The following is a 17,420-nucleotide window of genomic DNA, read 5'->3' as shown; positions in this document are numbered from 1 at the left end:
CTTTCTAATAAAGGATCGCACACGAAATTTTATGTATCGGGCGTTGCCATCACATATGAGTAAAAATTAGATATTGTGATTAAATCGAAAATGTTAATTTCACTTGGACATTGTTTCATTTACTGCTCCGGATTTATTCGTATTTTCAGTAAAGGCTATTTGATTTAAGCCAGTTTTTTGGACAAAAGCTTCGATAGGAATTTTAGTGCGTATTTGAAGAAACTCAAGAAAGGTGCCACGCCATCTTAGTAAAATGAATGAAGGCATAGACAGCAGAATCACTTGCCGTCTTCATAAGTCAGGAGGTGGCATCAAAAAGCATAGACGGCGAAAGTGAACAAAATAAAAGGATTCATGTATACATAACAAAAGAAACATACAGTTTAAAGAGTTTCTTCCGTTATGTACCAAAAAAAATCGAGTTTACGTGTTTAGAAGCAAACTTACAAGCGAAGACTGATCGGCTTAAATATTTATTGCGTTCTGATTAAGCACATGATTTTAAAATTATCTATTATAATTCGTAACATGTGCTACATGACACAGCTGGTGGTACGTAAGACGATAAAATGTTTTATAAACAACGTGAAACTATTTAACGGCATATAATATCATTTTAGTTACGACAGATTATCATACTTTCTACAGCATTTGATTTTGAGGTATGGATACTATATGTGCGTTATGAATGCTATTTTTAATCTCGAAGTACTGTTGAGGAGAACGTTAATAAGTAAATAGAATAAAGTAAAAGAAACCGGATCAATTATGGAGTTACGTGACTACCATACGCTATATCCGCTTCATTGGCTGCTCAGCCCCGATGTATCCCAGTACCTCAAATTAGAAGTCAAGTAACTGTCATCTCCTGATGATCTCAACAGAATGTCTCATTTAGCTGTGTCCACAAAACAAAATTCTTCACAAATTCCTTCTCTGTTGTCTGTCCCTGGAAGAACTTACTCCTTGCACAGAATTGAATGCCCCAGCGCATTTAAGGAAAAGTTGAGTAGCTCTGGATATTCTGGAGTGTCTAATTCAAGTCCCAATGAACACTTTATATCAATTCACGCCCATTCTTATCAGCTACGAGGCCTAAAGCTTGAACTGCACCTGAAATGAAGCCGGCCGGGGTAGCCGAGCGGTTCTAGGCGCTTCAGTCTGGAATTGCGCGACTGCAACGGTCGCAGGTCGAATCCTGCCTCGGGCATGGATGTGTGTGATGTCCTTAGATTAGTTAGGTTTAAGTAGTTCTAAGTTCTAGGGGACTAATGACCTTAGATGTTAAGCCCCATTTGAACCATTTTTTGAACCTGAAATGACCTACATTAATAGCTATGAACAGTCGACACCATTTGAACGATTCACTTTCCAATTCACTTTCTTACAGATTTTGCGACGTATTCGGCCAAAATCAAGTGTTACCGTATCGGGTTCTTCAAAAACAGTACTGTCATGTTATTAACTGAGACAATAAATCACTGTGGCGTTCTGTGTTTAAGATTTATCATTATTTAAGGTATATTATTTCATCAGTGGTGTATGCAGATCTAAAAGAAAAAACTAAAAAATATGTTTAAAGAAAGGAGAAACTTAAGTATTACACTGATTAATCACAAATTACTACTGCATGTTTAATAACCTCACACAGATGTCTCTAATTCCAAAATTTCGGTAAAAAGGTGTTGTATATGAAATTCATTGCACAGATGGTAGATTTCCGTTAGTGTGGTTTTATTTTGAACAGGAAACAAATTAGTAAATAATAAAAAGGAAAAAATATAGTGATAACAGACATGTCTTGACCAGAAATCTCGATTATAAAATCGATATTTTTTGTCGTGAAACAGTTTTTTTAATGTTAAAACTTACTATTGTGAAAGTGTAATTTTCTTTCATTGATGTTTGCTAAGTAAAACCAAAAGATTCAGTCTACACATTATACTGTTCTCGAAAATTCTAGCATTTTTAGCATGAGCTATAAAATAGCAGCTTGTGTGACAATGACTCCTCCATTATTTAGTCAACTGAGCCTAATGGAACGAACGTCATTTGTCATTTTTGGACAAAGGTTTACGAATGTGTAATGAGAAATGAAAGTGCTTTTAAGTCTGATTATAGAACGAATCTGAGATTAACACGGCTGTTCCTTAAATAAGAGTTCATCTCCTATACAACTGACGCCGAAGAGATATAGGTTTTGTGTTAATAACATATGATGCATTTACTCCTGAACATTATTTACATCTACATCTACACTTACTTGATAACTCAGCAATTCACAACAAAATGCCTCGCAGAGGGTTCGCTGAACCACCTTTACTTCTCTACCGTTCCTCTCTTGAACAGTGCGTGGGAAACAAACTTTCTCTGTGAGCTCTGATTTCTCTTATTTTATTATGATGAATTTTTCTCCCTATTTAGTTGGGTACTAACAAAATATTTTCACTGTAGAATATGTAACTTTGTGACAGTCTCTAAGATTGCATAGAAAAATACTATGTTTAACTAAGTGAAATCTCACAGCTGCGTTGTAAGCTGTAACAAAATAATGTGCCCGTGCGGTAGCAGCCATGGATTCTGGATCAGCAGCTAGTGGGTTGGGTACCTGTTCCCTTGTCTTCGGTGGGCGTTACTAATGAAAGGGACGTCCACTCAGAGCGTGGATTCGCCTGTCAGCGAACTGGCGGTCCGTCGTCTGCCGAACGCGGCCGTAAATAATGTCCTAGCCTACGGGGGCAGAGACTTGCTATTTATTAGCAGCGGCCCTCGAGGTGACGGACGGCCGCCATGGCGATTCCGTCACAGTAGCGCGGCGACGCTGTGTTCTGCTAAGCAGCACGCCTCCCAGCAGGTGTAAATCAGGGACCAGGGGACAGGCTTTCTCATGAAAATGTGATGCCCCATATCCGTCTGCGCGGCTTACGGTGCTCGGAATCGCATAAAGTGAGCGAGTTACCGTGTCCGTTGTCTCTCGCTACTAAATCCTATCGTTCTTGTTGATGTTAGGCGTACGCAAAATCGTCTGGTGCTCTTATCCAGAAATTGCTTTCGACCATCATCTGAGTTCTTCCTTTTATGGTCCAGTATAGCCAATCAGACCACCAGTAGTAAAATGTGTTATATCACAGCGACCTTCCGACGATACACTGACTTCCTGGCAGATTAAAACTGAGCCGGACCGAAACTCGAACTCGGGGCTTTTGCCTCTCGCCGCCAAGTGCTTTGCGATCTGAGCTACCCAAGCAAGACTGACGACCTATCCTCACAGCTTCAATTCCGCCAGTACTTCGTCCCCAACCTTCCAAACTTCACAGAAGCTCTCCTGCATAGCTGAATTGGTAGAGCACTTGTCTGCGAAAGACGAAGATTCCGAGTTCGAGTCTCGGTCCGGCACACAGTTTTAATCTGCCAAGAAGTTTCGTATCAGCGCACACTCCGCTGCAGACCGAAAATTTCATTCTGGATACAGTAACATGCACGACTAGAACGAATACTGAGGAGTTTATCAACGGTAAAGGCAACGACGGGACCGCATACATAGAGATTAATCAATCCTAACGGAATGTGATGCTTCCTTGGAAACACACCGTGATGCAGAGTGAGCGAGGTAGTGCGTGGTAAGACAGTGGACTCGGGTCCAGTAAGTAGTTCCACCGTTCAGATCAAGGTTTCGCGTGATTTCCACAAACCTGCTATGGCGAATGCAGAGATTCATACTCTGAAAGGAAACTATCTTTGCTGATCCTTCCCCTGTCCGGCCGTGTGTCGCGTCTCTGATGACTTCCTCGGAGTGTTCATGTCCTTACATCCTTACGTGAGGATGTGCTTAGCAAAACTGTGAGAAACGACATGTGTTACAGTAATTCTTTTCAGGCATGAAATACTACGGTACATAAACGAGTCACAGAGAATTCTAGCAAAGGTGTGGTGCCTTTTATAGCAGTATAGGAGGCAACCTGTGGCAGATCTGACGGCAGAGTAAAACGTTGAATGATGCAGGCACTAGTTTTTCGAAACACACCGTTCAGTGCACATTACTGAGATGGGGCTCCGCAGCAGACAATACTTAAGTGATTGAATTTTGACCCAACGACGTCATCAATTACGCTTGTACCAGTGGAACCAGGTGAGTTCCAAGTGATGCTTGCCACATTCTTGACGCACCACGATGCCGAAAAGACTTGCTGTTCTTCCTAATGGACGTCTAGGTATCAAACTGATCATAGGAAAACCCCTTCTACCTGAGTTTAAACATCTCTCCTATTCACCTCCAAAAAACCGCACAAATATGTTGCAACCCTCTCGGAGGATACCTGCGAACACTAGTTTACATTCAGCATACTTCTGTAGACGTTGTTTACCGCAAGCTGTCAGTAAAAGTATCTATTCACTGTTTAGTGTCTCACAATAACAGTTGAATTATCATTTCGATAGGCTAGTTCCTATTCTGGCAGTCTTTTTAGCTGTAAGGAGATAATGCGCATGCTTCAAAGTCTGAATCGCATATGCAAGTTGCATTGCCCGTTCATGATGGTAGACACGGTACAATGTCCTTCTTATGTGTGGCATTGTAGCGAGAAGGAAGCGACTCTGCCTTCCTTATCTGATTTCTTTATCACTAACCTGGTGTCTTGCTTCTTCGATTGTCCCTCGTCGCAGTAGTAGCGCTCAGGAGCCAGGTTCAGTGTCGGTTTGTGCTCCTGCTGAAATGGGGTGTGTCAGGATGCCAGTTGTTAAAGGTTAACAACGTTTTGTAATATAATCGTTTTAATGAAGAAGACTTTAAAACACGCGTCACAGACTTTCCCAAATGGCAGCTCTTGGTTGCGCCATTACACTCAGCACTTTGCAACACCGTTATCACTTTCAACACTCGTTATAGATACTGCCCACGACACATGGCGTTCATTGATAATTAATACCACTCACATTAACTTTATATCTTGTTTATTACTTCTATATTTGTGATCAATGGTGCATTCTGCTACTGCCACTGCCCACTCGCGACTGTCCATTTGGAGTCGCCTCCGGTTACTCGACCGTGCATATTGAGTGGCGTCTTGCGTTTTCCCGACGCATAAGACAGATCCCACGTTTCTCCCTCAGCCAAAAGGGATACTCCAGTCGTCTCCTACGCATATAGATATCAAATCTCTCAGCCAATGGGCGTTCAGATCGCTGTTGCCAGGAGGATCTAACTGCAGACCTATATCATTGACGTCGGTTTGCAGCAGGGTTTTGGAGCATGTACTGTATTCAAACATTATGAATCACCTCGAAGGGAACGATCTATTGATACGTAATCAGCATGGTTTCAGAAAACATCGTTCTTGTGGAACGCAGCTACCTCTTTATTCGCACGAAGTAATGGCCGCTATCGACAGGGGACCTAAGGTTGATTCCGTATTTCTAGATTTCCGGAAAGCTTTTGACACCGTTCCTCATAAGTGACTTCTAATCAAGCTGCGGGCCTATGGTATCGTCTCAGTTGTGCGACTGGATTCGTGATTTCCTGTCAGGAAGGTCGCAGTTCGTAGTAATAGACGGCAAATCATAGAGTAAAACTGAAGTGATATCAGGTGTTCCCCAGGGAAGCGTCCTGGCACCTCTGCTGTTCCTGATCTATGTAAATGACCTGGGTGACAATCTGAGCAGTTCTCTTAGGTTGTTCGCAGTTGATACTGTAATTTACCGTCTAGTAAGGTCATCCGAAGACCAGTATCAGTTGCAAAGCGATTTAGAAAAGATTGCTGTATGGTGTGGCTGGTGGCAGTTGACGCTAAATAATGAAAAGTGTGAGGTGATCCACATGAGTTCCAAAAGAAATCCGTTGGAATTCGATTACTCGATAAATAGTACAATTCTCAAGGCTGTCAATTCAGCTAAGTACCTGGGTGTTAAAATTACGAACAACTTCAGTTGGAAAGACCACATAGATAATATTGTGGGGAAGGCGAGCCAAAGGTTGCGTTTCATTGGCAGGACGCTTAGAAGATGCAACAAGTCCACTAAAGAGACAGGTTACACTACACTCGTTCGTCCTCTGTTAGAATATTGCTGCGCGGTGTGGGATCCTTACCAGGTGGGATTGACAGAGGACATCGAAAGGGTGCAAAAAAGGGCAGCTCATTTTGTATTATCACGTAGTAGGGGAGAGAGTGTGGCAGATATGATACGCGAATTGGGATGGAAGTCATCACAGCAAAGACGTTTTTCGTCGTGGCGAGATCTATTTACAAAATTTCAGTCACCAACTTTCTCTTCCGAATGCGAAAATATTTTGTTGAGCCCAACCAACATAGGTAGGAATGATCATCAAAATAAAATAAGAGAAATCAGAGCTCGAACAGAAAGGTTTAGGTATTCGTTTTTCCCGCGCGCTGTTCGGGAGTGGAATGGTAGAGAGATAGTATGATTGTGGTTCGACGAACCCTCTGCCAAGCACTTAAATGTGAATTGCAGAGTAGTCATGTAGATGTAGATGTAGGATCTGACGTCACGTTTAGGGACAGTGTGGCGGAAGCCTGTCTCGGAACACTTTCTCAGATTGTAAGATCCTACTCTCGAATAGTCGGATCTCGTCTCTACTAAGGTTGCAGAACATTGCCTCTTATGATGTTAATCGTTAATGGTCCTTGCTGACGCATAATTGTCAGATGGACACATATCCTGGCTGCTACAGAGCATTCCCGAGCGTTTCGATCTCGCAAAGGTTCGCGCAACAATTAGCACAAACACGTGAAGCGAATGCACGTATGCATTACAACAGCTTGTTCTACTGAACTGCAACGAACATCTCTAATGACTTCTTTATAAATGGGATGTTTAACTCTAGTCTTATTTCCTTCATTGCACTGAGAATGCAGGTTTAATTTTACATCCGTTACACAAATAGCAACTCCTGTGGTCGAAAGTACACTGCTGGCCACCGTAAATGCAACACCCTGAAGGAAGCATCCGAATCAAGTGAAATTTACACCATGGGTTTGCAGCGATGAGATATGCAACTGATTAGAATTTCAGCGCAGACGCACATCACGCGCGCCTGTGGCGCCACCTCATAGCGCCTTATAAAGCTTGGCGATTTCGACGAGTGTACGTTCGGCACGTGTGTTTACCTTGTGGTTGTTTCACAAGACGATCAGTTATGCCTCGTAGACAACAGCGAACATCGTTTGATCAAGTATCCGAGTTCGACAGAGGAAGGATAGTGGCTTACCGAGATTGTGGATTATCATACAGAGAAATCGCTAGTCGTGTTGGACGAAGCCAAACAACTGTAATGCGGATATGTGACCGTTGGATGCAGGAGGGTACGACGGACCGACGTGATCGATCGCATTCACCTCGGTGCACCACTGCACGTGCTGATAGGCAAATTGTGCGCATGGCAGTGACGGATCGCTCAGTGACATCCCGAACCATAGCACAGCATATTGCGTCTGTAACGCATCATCCAGTGTCTGCGCGTACCATTCGACGGCGTTTACAGCAGAGTGGTCTGTCCGCAAGACGTCCATTGCTTCGTCTACCATTGATGCAGAACCACAGACGTCTCCGTCGCCAATGGTGTGATGACAGACGGATGTGGACAGCAGAATGGAATGACGTTGTCTTTACTGACGAGGCACACATCTGTCTGCAGCACCACGATGGTCGGATTCGATTGTGGAGACACCGCGGAGAGAGGATGCTGGACAGCTGCATTATGCACCGCCACACTGGTCTTGCACCGGGTATTATGGTATGGGGCGGTATTAGATATTACTCTCCCACGTCTCTAGTACGCATTGCCGGTACTTTAAATAGCCGGCGCTACATATCCGAGGTGCTGGAGCCAGTTGTCCTTCCTTACCTTCAGGGCTCGGCCACAGCCATATTTCAACAGGATAATGCACGATCACACGTGGCACGCATTGTCCAAAGGTTCTTCGTCAATAACCAAATTGAAGTGCTTCCCTGGCCGGCTCGCTCTCCGGATCTTTCGCCGATAGAAAACATGTGGTCCATGGTTGCTCAACGAGTGACCCAGATTTCATCCCCAGCTGCCACACCAGATGATCTTTGGCAACGTGTGGAAGCTGCTTGGGCTGCTGTACCCCAGGAACACATCCAACGTCTCTTTGACTCAATGCCGAGACGTGTGGCAGCGGTGATCTCCAACAATGGCGGCTACTCTGGCTACTGATTCTGGCAGGAACCACATGTCACAGACGTCTGTAAACGTAATCATTTGATACTTGGTCAACATGTTATCTACAAAATAAATTTTGTTGTGCTACCTCTTGTCTTTCTTGGTGTTGCATTTACGGTGGCCAGCAGTGTATATTGAGAAAAGTTCATTGACGCAAATGAAAATAGCAGAACTACATGCCAGCGGTAAGGGCGGTAAAAACGTTGTACAGTGGTTTATACACTGCCTGAGAAAAAAGTGAAGTAACCAGAAGGGTACGGCCGGCCGCTGTGGCCGAGCAGTTCTAGGCGTTTCAGTCTGGAACCGTGCTGCTGCTACGGTCTCACGTTCGAATCCTGCCTCGTGCATGGATGTGTGTGATGTCCTTAGGTCAGTTAGGTTTAAGTAGTTCTAAGTCTAGGGGACTGAAGAGCTCAGATGTTAAGTCCCATAGTGCTTAGAGCGATTTGAACCAGAAGTATAGGCAGAAACAAGATGTAACTTCAAGTTTTTAGATTTACGTAATGTTAGTATAGTGTAGTTCGACCCAAATTTCCAAAAAAATTAGCAGTATGTTGCCACTTTTCAATATGACGTTTCCATCTCCTCTGACCTGGATTCATGCACTGATTCACTTGGGAAGGAAGTCATACAGCCGTTCTATCCTCTCCTGAGGCCAGCTTACCTACAACTGTTATTAACTCGCGCATGACATCGTCGATTCTGGGACTGGGGTGAAGTTTATGGTCGAGCTGCACCCACAAATGTCCTCTCTGGTACAGATCTGGGGATCAGTGTATTTGGGATAAATGGCAACATTTGTCGTAAAGACTGAAATTCTTTATTTTACAGATCGATTTCGGTCACCATGTGACCATCTTCAGCGCAAACACAGTGACCGATATCGATCTGTAATATAAAGGATTTCAATCTTTATAACCCACACTGCCATTTATCCTAAATATGTTGACAATGATATGGTCGTGGTGCACATGGTTCGCAGTGGAACTAGGCATCAAGATCAGGGGATCTTGTGGGCTACAGGAGTACGTCAACATCAAGCAGGCACTTATTACAGAATCGTGCCATTTCTGGACGACATTTTCCTATCGAAGAGTGGCACCACAGTACTAGCAAATGAGAGGTAAAGTGTGGGAGGCAGGTTTTTCGTGATGTTTCGTGTTGCCGTCTTAATTTCTTCAGTCACTGTTGTTGTACTGTTCGAAAGTTAACGATGTATCCCATTGTACATGAAGACTGATCCAAAATGGAGTAGGGACCCTCAGCACAATGTGTGTATTAGAGTCATGTAGATAAGCATAATGTGTTCTTGTACCTTATAACGAAAGTCCAGGAAATACTGTGGAAAGCCTTAGCGCAGAGTCAGGTGATCAACAGCCGTATCTTGTTTTCCAGCCGTCCGTCGTGGTCGAGCGGTTCTAGGCGCTTAAGTCCGGTACCACTCGACCGCTACGGTCGCAGGTTCGAATCCTGCCTCGGGCATGGATGTGTGTGATGTCCTTAGGTTAGCTAGGTTTAAGCAGTTCTAGGGGACTGATGACCTCAAATATTAAGTCCCATAGTTCTCAGAGCCATTTGAACCATCTTTTTTGCTGTCTTCCAAAACATATAGTGCTAGGCACGGGCCTCTCTTGTCGCTTGCACGCTACGCCCCTAAACTTTCAGAATGTAGACTTCACGCTGCACAGGTACAAACTATACTTGTTCGGACGTATGCAACTGTGGTGTTCCTTAGATTGTGAGATACGAGGTCAACTTAAATTTACTTTCCAAGCACTTTTTGAGTTTCTTCCAGAGAAAATTATTAAATAACAGCGGTTTTGCTCACCGTGCTGCGATTTGTAGTGACGCCTCATATTTAAGAAAAATCTTTTCAAAAGTTCGGAAATGCGTCTTATAAAAGCTTTTGTGTGTTAGGAAAAGATCAGAGCGGAAGTGCGACATCGTGTCTGGGCTTGATGAAGAAATTTAAATCTTGGCGGAATAGAAATACTGTTAGCCGTTTTCGATAAGTTAAAACACACTTTTAAGTCACAGTGAGCATAAGTTTACGAATATGACTATTTACCCTCGAATATGTGGATCCAATTTACGCATTCGAGAACGAAAAAAACACTTGCAAATGTATACAGTACCTGAAATAGCATCAAAGTACGTGGGACTTCAACCCCAGAAGCAGCGTCCTAAGACTTAACTCGTGACGCGTTCCGCAAGCAGTTTCTGCACTGCAGCCTGTACTGTATTTGGAAAACAGCATAGACTGTAACCTGGATCTTAGTGTCGTCGGGTTCTTACGACTGACGACTTACGAAGTTAATAACCTCCTATCGCTCTTTGGCATTGCTTGAAGCGACACCAGCATTTTCTCTGTCGTCCCTGACTACATGCAGCAAGGGTTCGTACTATGATCTTCAGTACTCATTCTGTGAGTGAGATTACACCATTTCCTTCCATTTCCTAAACTATGCATGATATTTCGGTACATAGTTTAGTAATTTCTATATTTGATAACTTAATATTTAACATTTAATTTAGATTCAGAACCTAATCAGTCAAGGAGGAGGAAGGAAGGAGATTAGTGTTTAACGTCCCGTCGACAACGAGGTCATTAGAGACGGAGCGCAAGCTCGGGTGAGGGAAGGATGGGGAAGGAAATCGGCCGTGCCCTTTCAAAGGAACCATCCCGGCATTTGCCTGAAGCGATTTAGGGAAATCACGACCTAATCAGTCAAAGAGTTTCGTTGATGTACCTAAGCGAATTTCGCGACGAAGAGTGGTTCATCGCTAGAACACAGGACATGTGGGACACGTGGAACAAAAAACTCCTCTACCCACCCTGATTTCTGTTTTCCGTATTTCTTCAAACCAGAATAGATGAATGCTCTAATGGTTCACTGAAATGGCCCCTTTTGTCTCTTATGACATTCATTTGTAAATGAACTGATACTACATTTACTTGAATGTGCGGGAGGCAACTTATGAAGGTGTTTTTATATCATTATTCGAAAGTGTAGTATGCTGCGAATAATCCGTTGACAGAACAGAGTCAAGAAGCCAAAATCGCATTGCCTTTCCAGATGACAGCTGGTGCCTGTTTTAATACCATTTCTGAGACTCGGGGATCAGCTGTGTATACTGCTTCATGCACTCGCCCGCTTACCTTTGTTATTGTTGTTGTTGTTGTTGTTGTCTTCAGTCTGGGGATTGACATGAGGCAGCTATCCACGCTACTCTATCCTGTGGAAGCATCCTCAACTCTACATTACTGATACTGCCTGCATCCATCTCAGCGTGCTTCCTTTAGGCAAAATTCCGTGTCCATGTATAACATTTACTCCTCACACTTCCCTCCACAGCCAAACTGACGAGTCCTTGGTGCCTCTGTATGAGTCGTCAACTGATCACTTCTTTTGACGTTATGCCACCAACTTTTTCCTCAGTTCGAATCGATACCGCCTCATCAGTTATTCGATCTACCCACATGATCTTCTGCATCCTTCTGTAGCATCACATTTCGAAAGGTTCTGTCTCCTTGTATGATTTCGTTATTGTTTACGTTTTACCTATATATAAGGCTACACTCCAGACAAACTCCTTCAGAAAAGACTTCCAAACACCTAAATTCGCTGTAAAAGAAATTCCTCCTTTTCACAAACGTCTTTCTTGCAATATCTAGTCTACGTTTTATACCGTCTTTGTATCTTCCATCATCAGCAGTTTTGCTGGCCAAATCACAAAAATCATCTAGTAACTTCGATGTCTCATGTCCGAACCTAACTCCTTTAGTACGACCCGATTTAATAAGACAATATTGCATTACTTTCTTTTGCTTTTGGTGAAGTACATCTTATAAATTTTCTTCAAGGCACTATCAGTTCCGCTGAACTGATCTAAGTCCTTTGTCGCCTCTGACAGAATTACAATGTCATCAGCAATCGCCGATTTTTTATTCTTTCTCCCTGAAGTGGATTCCTCGCTACTAATTTCTCATTGCTTTTCTCTGTTGCCTGCTGAACGCACAGACTGGATAATATCGTTGACAGGCTATAAGTCTGACACTCTTCTCAATGACTGCTTCTCTTTCAGATTCTGTGAATCTTAAAATTGCGGTCATGTAACTCTAAAAATTTTAGACAACGTTTCGCTTGCTGTATTTCATCTCCGCTACCTTCAGAATTTCAAGCAGTATATTCCAGTCATTTTCGGATGCTTTTTCTAAATTTACGTTTTGTGTTGCTACATATGTCCCGAACCCAAAGGAATCTCCTCCAATGTTGGCTTCTACCAGTATTTCCATTCTTATCAAAGCAATTACTACCAGTATTCTGCTACCACTGTTAATTCAAAGTGTAATAACGTTATACTTGTGTTATTTACAAGTTGTTGTGATGCTGATTGCGTGTGTTGATCCGGTATGAAACTCAGCCGTCTTCATTTTACAAAATGTGACCGCTGTAAGCATACTGCTCACCTTTGACAGTTTCGTTCACCGTTTATCCGACATTTTTGAACTGCAGCACGGTTAGTGAGCGCGGTAGACATTGCCTGAAATATTAGTGAGTGGAACGTGTAAAGACTGGATTATGGTGGTGAGGCACGTAATCACGATAAAGATATGACAGTGGCTGTAAAATGGTTCAAAAGAAACATTAATAGCAAGTGGGCATTTTTGTATATCAATGAGGCAAGTTGAAAATTTGTAGTGGGCCGGGATTGGAATCCAGGTCTCCTGTTTGCTAGGCACATGCGCTGATCACCACGCCATCCGGACAAAGTTGTGATCACAGCCGCAAAGACTTCTGTAACACGTCTCCTGTCAAACCTCAATTCGCAACTTATACCACACATTATTGATGTGTCCCTGATGTAATTGTGGTGACCACTGATTTCAGATGCCATAGTGACCAGCGTATCTGCCTAGCAAGCAGGAGACAGCTTGAAATACATCTACATCTACATACATACTCCGCAATCCACCATACGGTGCTAGGCAGAGGGTACCTCGTAACACAACTAGCATTTTCTCACCCTGTTCCACTCCCAAACAGAACGAGGGAAAATGTCTGCCTATATGCTTATGGTCGAAATTAGCTAATCGCAACATTTTCAATAAACAAATTTACGTTACAGCCTTTTACGTAGCATGTTTTCTTTTATAAAGGGAAAGAAAAGTTTGTCTAACCACATCAAAAAATCAAACTGTTGTTTCTTCTACTGTGAATCACATTCGAATAAGGAAATTTATCTACATGGCATATTGCATGCAAGTTTATTAGTTACTTTGCCGAATACAACAAAGGTCTGACCTCATTCCGAAACGCAAGTGCGTGTGTTGATATGCGTATCCAGCAGTATATTAATTTAATAGCCCACAGGTGTTTAATGAGACCGCAGAACCCAAATGAACAACATTAGCACTAAACACGTCCAGCGTTTGGTACGACCGTAGCTAATGCCAGCAGATTCAAATTTACCACACTCTGCAGGGCAACGTGTAATATACAGAGAAAGCCGACTAACAACGTGTCGTATTTCTAGCGAAGTGACGCATTCTTACAGGACCAATGAAAATGTGAGGTATCGCGTGGCAGTTGTTTACACTGAATACAGTATAGAAAAGAATGAGATTTTCACTCTGCAGCGGAGTGTGCGCTGATATGAAACTTCCTGGGAGATTAAAACTGTGTGCCCGACCGAGACTCGAACTCGGGACCTTTGCCTTTCGCGGGCAACTGCTCTACCATCTTTTTTTTCTTTTTTTGTAAAATCTCATTTTGTTCGTGTTTGTTCGTTGCACCCGCTCGGGGCGGACGTCGTAAGACATCCGTTTAAGTTCGTTGTTGATCGATTAACTCAGTTTTTTTATTACAGAGGGCAGCTAACCCTCTGACCGAACACGCTGAGCTACCGTGCCGGCTAACATCTGAGCTACCGAAGCACGACTCACGCCCGGTACTCACAGCTTTACTTCTGCCAGTATCTCGTCTCTTACCTTCCAAACTTTACAGAAGCTCTCCTGCGAACCTTGCAGAACTAGCACTCCTGAAAGAAAGGATATAGCGGAGACATGGCTTAGCCACAGCCTGGGGGATGTTTCCAGAATGAGATTTTCACTCTGCAGCGGAGTGTGCGCTGATATGAAACTTCCTGGCAGATTAAAACTGTGTGCCCGACCGAGACTCGAACTTGGGACCTTTGCCTTTCCAAGTGGTCTACCAACTGAGCTACCGCGAGAGCTTCTGTAAAGTTTGGAAGGTAGGAGACGAGGTACTGGCAGAAGTAAAGCTGTGAGTACCGGGCGTAAGTCGTGCTCCGGTAGCTCAGTTGGTAGAGCACTTGCCCGCGAAAGGCAAAGGTCCCGAGTTCGAGTCTCGGTCGGGCACACAGTTTTAATCTGCCAGGAAGCTTCAGTATAGAAAAGCTTCTCTGATATTTTAGTCATTCATGAATTTACATATTAAAATAAGCGGAAGAAAAATTGATTATACAGGGAGAAAATCAATTTTGTATTTTTTCATCAATATTTTCATTATTTTACTGCCATCCTCCATTTACGCCTATTCCTGGCAGTCTCATTATTTGAAACCTTTCCATTAGTAATATTATTCGACAACACCATATTTTTGTATCCATCCCGTATTTTCCTCTATGTATATCACGTGGCCTACATTTCACTTTAATACAAGCTATGGTTCAGACGTGTACTCTTTGGATATTTCTCAATATCTCCGTATCTCTACTAGACAAACGTAAGAGTGTTTTATTTACAAAGCTTTATTCGTCTGCGTCAATCTACTTCTCACTATGCCCGCCTTACGTAATTACACTTACTTCATAAAGGAACTGTTACTGTTTATCTCGTCTCCGCAAAGGTTAGGGCTCCCTCGTTGTGGATGGAGATTGGAAAATGTATGCAGATTCTGAAAGCTCATTTATTTGTTAACAACTTTAGTCGAGAACTGAAGGCCCCTACTACGCATGTTAGAAGATAGGTTAAATAAAGTTAAACCAATGTTCATAGCATTTGAAGATTTAGAAAAAGTTTTTTACAATTCTGAGTGGACTACTGTGTGAAATTTTGAAAGTAGAATGTATAAAATACTGGGATTGAAAGGTTATATACAGTTAGTACAGAAACCAGAAGCATTTATAAGAGTCGACAGACGTGAGAAGGGAGCGCTAAGCGGTTGTGGTCTTCCCCCGATATGAATAAAGTGTTTCTTATCTGTAATGTTAATATGGTATATACCATACGCGATTTTATTTACGATTAATCGTCATGACTCGAATATAGGTACACAGTAGCTGAAATCGAACTGCAGTAACTTCGTCCGAAGACTCCTCGTAGGGCGTAACGGTACCGATCGTCCGTAGTGTTATCCTCTGCCTTAGGCGTCGCTGGATGTGGATATGGAGGAGCATACGGTCAGCACATCGCTCTCACCGCCGTTGTTGGTTTTCGTGACCAGAGCCGCTGCCTCTCAATCAAGTAGCTCCTTAACTGACCTCACAAGAGCTGAATGTACCCCACTTGCCAACAGCGCTCTACAGATACGTACAGTGACCCATACAAGTGCTAGCCAAGCTCAACAGCGCTTAACTTCAGCGATCTGACGGGAACAAATATTACTACTGCGGAAAGGCTGTTGGTGGCCTTCAATAAACAGATTAAATATTTAAACCGATGCTGCCCTTCCTCCTACCTTGGGATCTCATTAATACAGTCGTGGAGCACACTGCTCCTGATGGAAAAAAACTTGAAGTATTTATGTATATAGCCTTGGATCAAAACTCAGAAGATTCTGTCTCTGACAGTTTCTTATCACCGGAAGCGATTTCCCACAAGTTTCCTGCCCAGTATGAAACTTCTACACACTTCACACTCAGGCAGAATAGTGTGCCAAAGCTCACCTTTTCAATCCAGCCCTCCTGGTCGCTCGAGACTACGATAGTCGGAGTCCACACACAGAAGTAGCGATTCCCATTGTTGTCGTCATCACCTCCGTGCTCGCTCCGTGAACGTATCAAAAAATGGTTCAAATGGCTCTGAGCACTATGGGACTTAACATCTATGGTCATCAGTCCCCTAGAACTTAGAACTACTTAAACCTAACTAACCTAAGGACGTCACACAACACCCAGTCATCACGAGGCAGAGAAAATCCCTGACCCCGCCGAGAATCGAACCCGGGAACCCAGGCGAGGGAAGCGAGAATGCTACCGCACGACCACGAGCTGCGGACGTGAACGTAAAATGGAAATGTCGTGTGGCTAGGGCCTCCCGTCGGGTAGACCGTTCGCCTGGTGCAGGTCTTTCGATTTGACGCCACTTCGGCGACCTGCGCGTCGATGGGGATGAAATGATGATGATTAGGACAAAACAACACCCAGTCCCTGAGCGGAGAAAATTTCCGACCCAGGCGGGAATCGAACCCGGGCCCTTAGGATTGACAGTCCGTCACGCTGACCACTCAGCTACCGGGGCGGGCGACGTGAACGTATCAATATAGGACAAAATGCATACGAAAATTTGTCCAGTTCGTAACATCGCCCGACGTACTAACTTCTTCGGCATAATTTTCGCCTTGTGCCAACCTCCGTGCTTGTTTCTACCTATTTTTATGATCTGGGACAAAACTCCCACTGCTGACAACGCGCTCGTTCTCCATAACCAAGCTGCTTGTGCCAGCGTCCCTTAAATCGCTGGCCTCTGGTAAGTGCTGGGATACAATATCCATGCAGTTAGTACTGAATGAATTGCAGTTGAAGAAGCAAAGTGTTTGACAAATACGAACTCAAAGCCACGAGTAGTTGTTACAAGGCGTGGCGCAGCGTCGCTCTCGCTATGAGTTACATTACGGCTGGAAACTTGCTGTGAAGAAGATCAGAGGCAAGTGCCAGTTGTCCGGTAACTCCAACGGGTTCCTAGAACGTTTAAAGTGTGGTTACATACAGTACGGATGGACAGATAGGTTGGTGGCCTTATGCATTCATAAATGTTATCTGTGTGAGCACTTCCCTTTAAATAATAGCGAAGTAATTCCGCTGTGTTTAAATATTTATTTTGGTCAGATATATATTTGTTCCGGTCAGATATTTACACATTATCAGTTCGTCGCGCATATTTATTTACTATAAATTGATTGAGTGTGTATTCAACATTACTCACATGTGTGCACATAATCAATCTTAGCCATGAGATTTTGCATTCAATATCAGACAG

At 43.4% G+C, this 17,420-nt stretch overlaps 1 protein-coding gene and 1 non-coding gene across 2 annotated transcripts in view; one reads left to right on the top strand and one right to left on the bottom strand.

Annotated features, from left to right (window-relative positions):
- The window catches only part of LOC124624337, a 558,871-nt gene that overhangs the window by 411,610 nt on the left and 129,841 nt on the right, over positions 1 to 17,420 (bottom strand). The window lies entirely within an intron of this gene.
- On the top strand, positions 14,506 to 14,580 carry Trnas-cga. The gene has a single exon. It is a non-coding gene; the product is annotated as a tRNA-Ser (tRNA).

The sequence above is a fragment of the Schistocerca americana genome, chromosome 1, assembly GCF_021461395.2.
Source record: "Schistocerca americana isolate TAMUIC-IGC-003095 chromosome 1, iqSchAmer2.1, whole genome shotgun sequence".
In the NCBI taxonomy this organism is placed as follows: Eukaryota; Metazoa; Arthropoda; class Insecta; order Orthoptera; family Acrididae; genus Schistocerca; species Schistocerca americana.
The sequence above is the reverse complement of the archived record's forward strand: the minus strand, read 5'-3'. Positions and strand labels throughout refer to the sequence as shown.